Source organism: Rutidosis leptorrhynchoides, chromosome 5, assembly GCF_046630445.1.
Source record: "Rutidosis leptorrhynchoides isolate AG116_Rl617_1_P2 chromosome 5, CSIRO_AGI_Rlap_v1, whole genome shotgun sequence".
Taxonomy (NCBI): Eukaryota; Viridiplantae; Streptophyta; class Magnoliopsida; order Asterales; family Asteraceae; genus Rutidosis; species Rutidosis leptorrhynchoides.
In genome coordinates this window covers 257,716,786-257,728,206 of record NC_092337.1, presented here as the reverse complement: position 1 = coordinate 257,728,206, position 11,421 = coordinate 257,716,786, and positions in this window count along the sequence as shown.

Here is an 11,421-nt window from a genome sequence, read left to right as displayed (position 1 = left end):
CCCACCAATTAACCACCTTCGATCACCACCGTTGAACACCAAAACAACCACCACCATCGCCGCTATCTGCTGTCTTTTTGTAGCCCAAACCGCCACCCAAACCTGCAGTTTCTGCTGTGTTTTTCGACCTTCAAAACCCGCCCTAAATAGCCCGCAAAAACACCCCGGATGTCCGCCGCCGATAACCACCCAAAACCACCACCACAACACCACCATCCACCACCTACTACTACTAATAATCAATTCTTATAAGTTTATGCTGTTGTGCATGTGTTCCTTGCTCCAAAATCTTAACGAAAACTGCTCCTGCAGCTGCAAAATATCTGCGAATTGTAGCAGTTTGTTTCAGCTGTTTTTGCTGTTATTTGGGTCAAATTTGACCCCTTGATGGGTCAACTTTACTGCTTCAAATTTGCTGCTGTTTCTGCGTGTTTTCCTGCTCGAATTCCAGCCCCAAAAACCGCCACTTTTTGCAACTGTGAGCTGCTGTTTTCTGTCCGCAAAACAGCCCTGAAACCGAGGCTGTTTCAAGTGCGCATGCATATGTTTTTGTTGCTGCTATTCGGCAAAACCAACACACCCACAAGCTTCAATTTTTGCTGCTATATTGCTTCTTTTCTTGCTGCTGCTCGACGATCAAAACACGACCAAACCGAGATACCATTGATCGACCAACACATTTGTTAATTGATTCCTTGCTGCTGCTACCAAAAGCCTCACTTGGTCACTTGTCTTTTTCATTTGTTTTACCCGAAGGTATAAACCTTAAACCTAAACTTATTGATTTAATCTTTGAAGTATTAAATAATACTCTACTATACAATGGTTAATACGACTATGACTAAAATATTTATAAAGTATTAACGAATCCATACTAAACTGTTAAGGTTGTTGTGATATAAATATGATAAAAGAATATAATTATAAGTATTGATAAATATGAATATAAACTTGATATGTTCATAAATATGTTTATGATATACATAAGTGTCATACGATTATTATGATGCAAGTATGATTAAAGTTATAATAAAAGACTTAAACTTTGAAGTGATAAACGTATAGAAAGATATAAACTTTGATATTATAAGATGATTAAAAGATAGGAACTTATAAATATGAACATGAAAATATAGATAATATGATAACGATAATATAAAGCTAAAATTTATAAACATCAATCGTTTACTCGTTTTCTTGATTACTCATCCTCACGTTAAAAGTATAATTTATTAAAACCTAAGCTTTTTTATTTCTATTACTCATAATATATATAATTATATGTATAAACATGTTAAGTATTACAACTTTATTGAAACGTATTTAAGTTGGTTTTGGTAAATAGCTTATTAATTTCACGCATGCACGCATACGTCTATGTGTGTGTATGTATACATCAGTTATAAAATAAGTATGCATAAGTTTATCATTAAGTAGGATGATATGAACATGATAAGATAACTTCATGATGATTGAAAATATATAGTTATATGTAACATAAAAACTTATAGATAAATACATAAAAGATTTAAACTTTATTCTATATGAACGACATACAAAGGTATACTATATTATTATGTATTATAAAGGTTTGGACTTTAATATAAAATGACATGAAGAATTGTGAGGGATGACATATATATAAGTAAACTTATATAAAGGTAATAATAATAACTTTATTGATAAAACCACATATACTTACAGTATATACACTTGGACATAATACAAATATATACATATAGAAACTAACAAGGTTATATGATATAACACACGCATATATAGAGTATATATATGAATACGATATAGGTACAACTATAATCTATAAAGTATAGATAAACACGAACTTTCTAAAATTGGAAACCTACTATAAATGGAAACTTTCGAAAAATAGAAACTTTTGAGAAATAGGAACTTTTTTCGAAAACCGTCACTGTTAATATAGTTTGCTATATTAATAAACAAACTTTATGTCTACTAGACATTAACTAATTAAATGTTATATCTCTAGGTTGAGATCTCCGATTACAAACTCCGTTCATACTACTTGCGTGAAAATTCTTACTTGCTACTAAGGTGAACTTCATAGGCCCACTTTTTAACTTTCTTTATATACTTATTTTGAACTTTTGGGGTGAGACACATGCTTGTTTTTAAACTGTTTTATTCTTAGACACAAGTACTCGAAAACTTTATTTTGATTAGTTCAAACTGTGCTATGACATGCTTTGTTTAATGCTTAATCCCTGCCATGATATCGTTAGTTGCTGGAATTTTGGCAAGCTTAATTGTTGTGGGTAGCGCTATTGAGAGTAACGTCTCTATCCGGATGACTGTTGGTCAATGGATACATAATAATGATTTAACGACACGAACGAATAAAGTGATCACGGGGTAACTTGTTTAGTTTCGATATCATACACCTCAGCACTACTAACGAACTGATTAAACTTTATAAATAAATCTTGTGGTCTAAAAACTTATTATGATTGTTAAACCTATGTTGTTCACTCAACCATTTTTGGTTGACACTTTAAGCATGTTTTGTCTCAGGTAAACTAAGGCTATTTGCTTTCGCTGTTACTTAGATGGATCGATCAAGCTGTGGGACCGAAAATAACACGCCACGTCAATGGCGATTTTGGCAGGGAGTTATAGTTGGTATCAGAGCTTGGTCGTAGAGAACTAGGCTACCTTAGTGTGTCTGACATGATAGCGTTAGGATGCATTAAGTCTAGACTACGACCGAATTTACTGTTTGCCTTACTTAAAAGCCTTACGTACTTTAGGTTTGCTTTACGATATTAATATATACTACTATTAGAAGCGTACCTTCCACTAAATTAGGACATCTATTCCTGCTCATACTTGCATAAAATAACGACGTGTCTAAAAAGAACGTTAAGTCAGAGTTATCGGAGTGCCTGAACCATTGACAGCAATTCTGCCTAACGTTCTGTTGGAGAATGAACTTGTCACGAAGTATTCACTACTCGTCACTGAACCTTACTTTTCCGATCTTACTAAACTTGAAGCTACAACCTTGAATAAAAATGCAAACCTATGGGGATCCTTATTCGCCGATGAATTACGTCACTAAAACCAGCTTTACCCGTTATTTTTTTTAACAACAACCTTACCCGAGGAGAATCGTTTTCTTTTCGTGAACCCTGTACCAGATTTCACTCCAGATACACCTTTGAGAAGCCATATACAATACTACGAACCCAAATCTTCATTCACACACGTCTTAGTATGACAGCCCGATGGGACACTCAAATAGTACAATACATTGATGAATTTTTTTAAATGTCGTTTGTAAAACTCAACTTCCAACTTTTTCAACTGACTTGAAAGTCGCCTCATCATATTACATCTTTACTGTTTTCTTTAGGAAACATATTTTTGAAGACATTACCGAAAATCTTTTTACATGAACTACCCAAAACTTTGCTTTCTTTAAAAACACATACGTTTGAAAGTTTGTACCAACTCTTTTAACAAAAAATGGAATTTTATTTGAAATGTTATTACACCTTGTTCGTTTTTTTTGTAATGATATACTTTTAGACTTTATGGAGTGAAGTTGGGATGGAAGTATGAGTTAGTTAATATAATGGCGCCTGATCAACGTGGTTATATTACGGTAAATCATACTGAAGTTCTAATGGATCGTGGTAGGGATAATGCTTGATCAACCTTATTACTACCATGGTCCATGTTACGTAACTCCTTTATTTTCTCTATAATTATTTAAATCATAAATTTTAGATGTTACACCATCTGAGGCTTTAACCTTTTTGACATCAACAAAACATCCTCGTGTTTCAAGCAAAGATATTTATTTTATCTCGTTTTAACAAAGATGCTCGGTTTGGCCACATTAAAACAAACATTTATGTCCTCATTGCACTCATTTGAGTTGTCTTCTTTCATACCTCCCGTGTAACTGAATTGCCTTCTTTATATTTCTCAATGACGAGGAATCCTACAACTATTATACTAGCATTTCTCCGCGAGAGCAAACTATTTCACAAAACTTTTAACTACAAGGACTGCCTAGAGAAGAAGACTTTACGAAATGCGTTTAGATGACAAACCTTATTTCTTGACAATTAAGACTATAGGAACTCGAGACCATGAGGTCAAACAACTAGAATATAGAGAAATCCCTATCGTCAATTTTTTTTTGAAACACTCGTAAACAACTAAAACAAAATATCCTCACCGTTTCTGAACAAAACGCCGAACGATGGCAACGACTAAATTTTGGGACGAAATTTCCAATAAGGGGTAGATACTGTAATAACCCGACTTTTTCCGTCAAATAATTAACGAACATTAGTTAAATTCTATGATTTTATACGCTAGAAATTTTTTTTGTGTGTGTTATCCTCTTAGCGACCATGGACATCATCATCAACTTAACGAAATAAATTAGCAAACTTATTTTATTTAAGGACTGGAGTGTACATTATTATAACTAACAAAAATAAAATACAACATAATATAATGAATGAATGGACATAAGTTACTATCTACTATTTATGTACATGTCAAGTATTATGTTTCCGTATTATGAACCGTGTAACGTGTTCAAAGTAGTAATCGGCCACTTTAATTGAAAAGGATTAAAATTTAATTAGTTACTTAACTAATTAATTGATTATAATACTCATAATGAAATATTGACCAATTCGATTACAAATGGATATAGAAAATTGGTACTCCTTATTAATATGCAAGATAACAATTCTAAAACTTATCAAATTGCAAGTTCAAATATAGCCTATCACTATTTCAAGACTTAAAATCAATCGGCCCATTTTTAAATTCCATAATTTCCTCTCCAAGTCTTTATCTCTAACAAAGTTGATTTATATCCAAACTCAAACTCTAGACTAATATTTATCATAACTCAACTTTAAGTTTATCCAAAGAGCAATTATACTCTTATCCTAATCTCATTCAAACTTCTTGTGTTTATTTTTATTTTTATTTTTTCATCAAGATTGAAGAGTTGGAGTCCACTGCTAACTCTAACTACTAGCCTATATAAACACCCCTTAGACCTCATAACTTATCATCACATTAAAAAAAAAAAAAAAAAAAGTTTCTCCTCTTGTTCTCTTAACCCACGACCAAATCAACACCCTCATTCTCGGATTGGATTTCCAGCCGAGTACCACCCAAATCACCACCTTTTGGCTGCTGTAAACAGCCGAGAACCCCCACCAATTAACCACCTTCGATCACCACCGTTGAACACCAAAACAACCACCACCGCCGCCGCTATCTGCTGTCTTTTTGCAGACCAAACCGCCACCCAAACCTGCAGTTTCTGCTGTGTTTTTCGACCTTCAAAACCCGCCCTAAATAGCCTATTTTGAGGCTGCTGTCCGCCACCGATAACCACCCAAAACCACCACCATAACACCACCATCCACCACCTACTACTACTAATAATCAATTCTTATAAGTTTCTGCTGTTGTGCATGTGTTCCTTGCTCCGAAATCTGAACGAAAACTGCTCCTGCAGCTGTAAAATATCTGCGAATTGTAGCAGTTTGTTTCCGCTGTTTTTGCTGTTATTTGGGTCGAATTTGAACCCTTGACGGGTCAACTTTGCTGCTTCAAATTTGCTGTTGTTTCTGCGTGTTTTCCAGATCGAATTCCAGCCCCAAAAACCGCCACTTTTTGCAGCTCTGAGCTGCTATTTTCTGTTCGCAAAACAGCTACGAAACCGAGGCTATTTCAAGTGCGCATGCATATGTTTTTGTTGCTGCTATTCGGCAACACCAACACACCCACAAGCTTCGATTTTTGCTGCTATATTGCTTCTTTTCTTGCTGCTGCTCGACGCTCACAACACGACCAAACCGAGATACCATCGATCGGCCAACACATCTGTTAATTGATTCCTTGCTGCTGCTACCAAAAGCCTCACTTGGTCACTCGTCTTTTTCGTTTGTTTTACCCGAAGGTATAAACCTTAAACCTAAACTTATTGATTTAATCTTTGAAGTATTAACTAATACTCTACTATACAATGGTTAATACGACTATGACTAAAATATTTATAAAGTATTAACGAATCCAAAATAAACTGTTAAGGTTGTTGTGATATAAATATGATAAAAGAATATAATTATAAGTATTGATAAATATGAATATGAACTTGATATGTTCATAAATATGTTTATGACATACATAAGTGTAATACGATTATTATTATGCAAGTATGATTAAAGTTATAAAAAAAGACTTAAACTTTAATGTGATAAACGTGTAGAAAGATATAAACTTTGATATTATAAGATGATTAAAAGATAGGAACTTATAAATATGAACATGAAAATATAGATAATATGATAACGATAATATAAAGCTAAAATTTATAAACATCAATCGTTTACTCGTTTTCTTGTTTACTCATCCTCCCTTTAAAAGTATAATTTATTAAAACCTAAGCTTTTTTATTTCTATTACTCATAATATATATAATTATATGTATAAACATGTTAAGTATTACAACTTTATTGAAACGTATTAAGTTGGTTTTGGTAAATAGCTTATTAATTTCACGCATGCACGCATACGTCTATGTGTGTGTATGTATACATCAGTTATAAAATAAGTATGCAAAAGTTTATCATTAAGTAGGATGATATGAACACGATAAGATAACTTCATGATGATTGAAAATATATAGTTATATGTGACATAAAAACTTATAGATAAATACATAAAAGATTTAAACTTTATTCTATATGAACGACATACAAAGGTATACTATATTATTATGTATTATAAAGGTTTGGACTTTAATATAAAATGACATGAAGAATTGTGAGGGATGACATATATATATATAAGTAAACTTATATAAAGGTAATAATAATAACTTTATTGATAAAACCACATATACTTACAGTATATACATTTGGACATAATACAAATATATACATATAGAAACTAACAAGGTTATATGATATAACACACACATATATAGAGTATATATATGAATAAGATATAGGTACAACTATAATATATAAAGTATAGATAAACACGAACTTTCTAAAATTGGAAACCTACTATAAATGGAAACTTTCCAAAAATAGAAACTTTTGAGTAATAGGAACTTTTCTCGAAAACCGTCACTGTTAATATAGTTTGCTATATTAATAAACAAACTTTATGCCTACTAGACATTAACTAATTAAATGTTATATCTCTAGGTTGGGATCTCCGATTACATACTCCGTTCATACTACTTGCGTGGAAATTCTTACTTGCTACTAAGGTGAACTTCATAGCCCCACTTTTTAACTTTCTTTATATACTTATTTTGAACTTTTAGGGTGAGACACATGCTTGTTTTTAAACTGTTTTATGCTTAGACACAAGTACTCGAAAACTTTATTTTGATTAGTTCAAACTGTGCTATGACATGCTTTGTTTCATGCTTAATGACTGCCATGATATCGTTAGTTGCTGGAATTTTGGCAAGCTTAATTGTTGTGGGTAGCGCTATTGATAGTAACGTCTCTATCCGGATGACCGTTGGTCAATGGATACATAATAATGAATTAACGACACGAACGAATAAAGTGATCACGGGGTAACTTGTTTAGTTTCGATATCATACACCTCAGCACTACTAACGAACTGATTAAACTTTATAAATAAATCTTGTGGTCTAAAAACTTATTATGATTGTTAAACCTATGTTGTTCACTCAACCATTTTTGGTTGACACTTTAAGCATGTTTTGTCTCAGGTAAACTAAGGCTATTTGCTTCTGCTGTTACTTAGATGGATCGATCAAGCTGTGGGACTGAAAATAACACACCACGTCAATGGCAATTTTGGCGGGGAGTTATAGTTGGTATCAGAGCTTGGTCGTAGAGAACTAGGCTACCTTAGTATGTTTGACATGATAGCGTTAGGATGCATTAAGTCTAGACTACGACCGAATTTACTGTTTGCCTTAGTTAGAAGCCTTACGTACTTTAGGTTTGCTTTACGATATTAATATATACTACTATTAGAAGCGTACCTTCGACTAAATTAGGACATCTATTCCTGCTCATACTTGCGTAAAATAGCGACGTGTCTAAAGAGAACGTTAACTCGGAGTTACCGGAGTGCCTGAACCATTGACAGCAATTCTGCCTAACGTTCCGTTGGAGAATGAACCTGTCACGAAGTATTCACTACTCGTCACTGCACCTTACTTTTCCGATCTTACTAAACTTGAAGCTACAACCTTGAATAAAAACACAAACCTATGGGGATCGTTATTCACCGATGACTTACGTCACTAGAACCAGCTTTACCCGTTATGTTTTTTTAACAACCACCTTACCCGGGGAGAATCGTTTTCTTTTCGTGAACCTTGTACCAGATTTCACACCAGATACACCTTTGAGAAGCCATATATGTGACGACCCGGGAATTTCCGACCAAATTAAACTTTATCTTTATATTATTCTGACACGATAAGAAAAGTCTGTTAGGTTGAGTCTCAAAAATTTTGAACTGTTTTATATATTCAATTAACCTTTGGCCATTCCTGACGATTCACGAACAATTATTGTAATATATATATGAATTCTATAAATAATTATTATGATATGTACATTAAAATATATATAAAAGATACAAATATTATATAAATTATATATAATTGCTAAATATTACATAAGTATTAACATGTAATATTAATGTATCAAAATTTCAAGTTGATATATTAAATGTTATTACTTTCATCAGTAACGTCGATATCAGTATTATTAAAGTACAATATATATATATATATATATATATATATATATATATATATATATATATATATATATATATATATATATATATATATTTGAGATTTTTTTTTACATAATGTGTTATACCCATATTGTACAGACCCGTCCTAATCCATCCGGACGAAGTCCATATCGATTATAAACGATTCACAACAGTTGATTACATCGCGAGGTACTTGACCTCTATATGATACATTTTACAAACATTGAATTCATTTTTGAAAAGACAATCTTTCATTACATCGAAAGTTGACAACATGCATACCATTTCGTAATATATCTAACTATAATTGACTTAATAATAATCTTGATGAACTCAATGACTCGAATGCAACGTCTTTTGAAATATGTCATGAATGACTCCAAGTAATATCTCTAAGATGAACAAATGCACAGCGGAAGATTTCTTTCATACCTGAGAATAAACATACTTTCAAGTGTCAACCAAAAGGTTGGTGAGTTCATTAGTTTATCATAAATAATCATTTCATAATTTTAATAGACCACAAGATTTCATATTTCCATTTCTCATAAACATACGTCCCATACATAGAGACAAAAATATCATTCATATGGATTGAACACCTGGTAACCGACATTCACAATATACATATAAGAATATCCCCATCATTCCGGGATCCTCCTTCGGACATGATATAAATTTCGAAGTACTAAAGCATTCGATACTTTGGATGGGGCTTGTTGGGCCCGATAGATCTATCTTTAGAGTTCGCGTCAATTAGGGTGTCTGTTCCCTAATTCTTAGATTACCAGACTTAATAAAAAGGGGCATATTCGATTTCGATAATTCAACCATATAATGCAGTTTCAATTACTTGTGTCCGTTTCGTAAAACAGTTATAAAAGCAGCGCATGTATTCTCAGTCCCAAAAGTATATATTGCAAAAGCATTTAAAAAGGGAGCAAATGAAACTCACCTAATGTATTTTGTAGTAAAATACATATGACTATATTGAACAACTGAACAATGCAGGGTTGGCCTCGAATTCACGAACCTATATCATTTGTATATTTATTAATATACATAATGGGGATCGAACAGTGTATATATAAATTTATTAGTTATCTTCATTTTATGTTAATAATATATATATGTTTCATATACTCATTTTGTACATGTATAAAAATATTAATTTTTGTTATGTTATATGTATTAGTTATATCTTTATTATATATATATATATATATATATATATATATATATATATATATATATATATATATATATATATATATATATATATATATATATATATATTATATTTATATATCATTTGTATATTAGTAATAGAAGTTATAAGAATACCAAAAATAATTTTGATAGTGATAAAAATGTTGATAACAATAATTTTTAGTATTTACAAAATGATGCCAATATCTATAACAATAACTTGTATTATTTTCATAATAATAGTAATAATAATAATTATAATAATAATAATAGTAATGAAAATAAAAGAGTTCAACCTTGAAGAAAAGCTTAAAAAGAATGTCACCGCCGAGACTCAAACCCGCAACCTCCCGCTCACACACAAACACCTTTAACCATCCATCTAATTTTGTTTATCTAATTCATTTCGCTGCTCAAGCCTATTTAACTTGTTTTAAAGAGCTCACCATCTTCGGCCCAACAATTAAAAATAGGGAACACGGCCCAACAGAATAAAGATGGCTGCCCACATATGAAACGGATCATGGCCCAGCTTCGTTTAAATGTGGTATTGGCCCAACAGAATTATTAAACTATTTAATTCAGCTTTTTAAAAAAAAAATTCGCAGGCTCCTGGTTTCGAACTCATGATCAACTACATAACCATACTCACCTCTAACCACTGCACCATCCTTCAATTTCTGATTTATAGTAGCTTCAATTTTTATTTAATGTTTCTATTCCTTCTTCTTCAACCTCACAATCATTCATCATCATAATATCATACCCTTATCATCATCATCCCTTCTCACTACCACATCATCATCATCTTACGTTCTCATAATACCCTCATCATCATACCGTATATCTGAAATGTCCCGTTCTTATTGATTAAAAACGTTCCATATTAATTGATTTCGTTGCGAGGTTTTGACCTCTATATGAGACGTTTTTCAAAGACTGCATTCATTTTTAAAACAAACCATAACCTTTATTTCATAAATAAAGGTTTAAAAAAACTTTACGTAGATTATCAAATAATGATAATCTAAAATATCCTGTTTACACACGACCATTACATAATGGTTTACAATACAAATATGTTACATCGAAATCAGTTTCTTGAATGCAGTTTTTACACAATATCATACAAACATGGACTCCAAATCTTGTCCTTATTTTAGTATGCAACAGCGGAAGCTCTTAATATTCACCTGAGAATAAACATGCTTTAAACGTCAACAAAAATGTTGGTGAGTTATAGGTTTAACCTATATATATCAAATCGTAACAATAGACCACAAGATTTCATATTTCAATACACATCCCATACATAGAGATAAAAATCATTCATATGGTGAACACCTGGTAACCGACATTAACAAGATGCATATATAAGAATATCCCCATCATTCCGGGACACCCTTC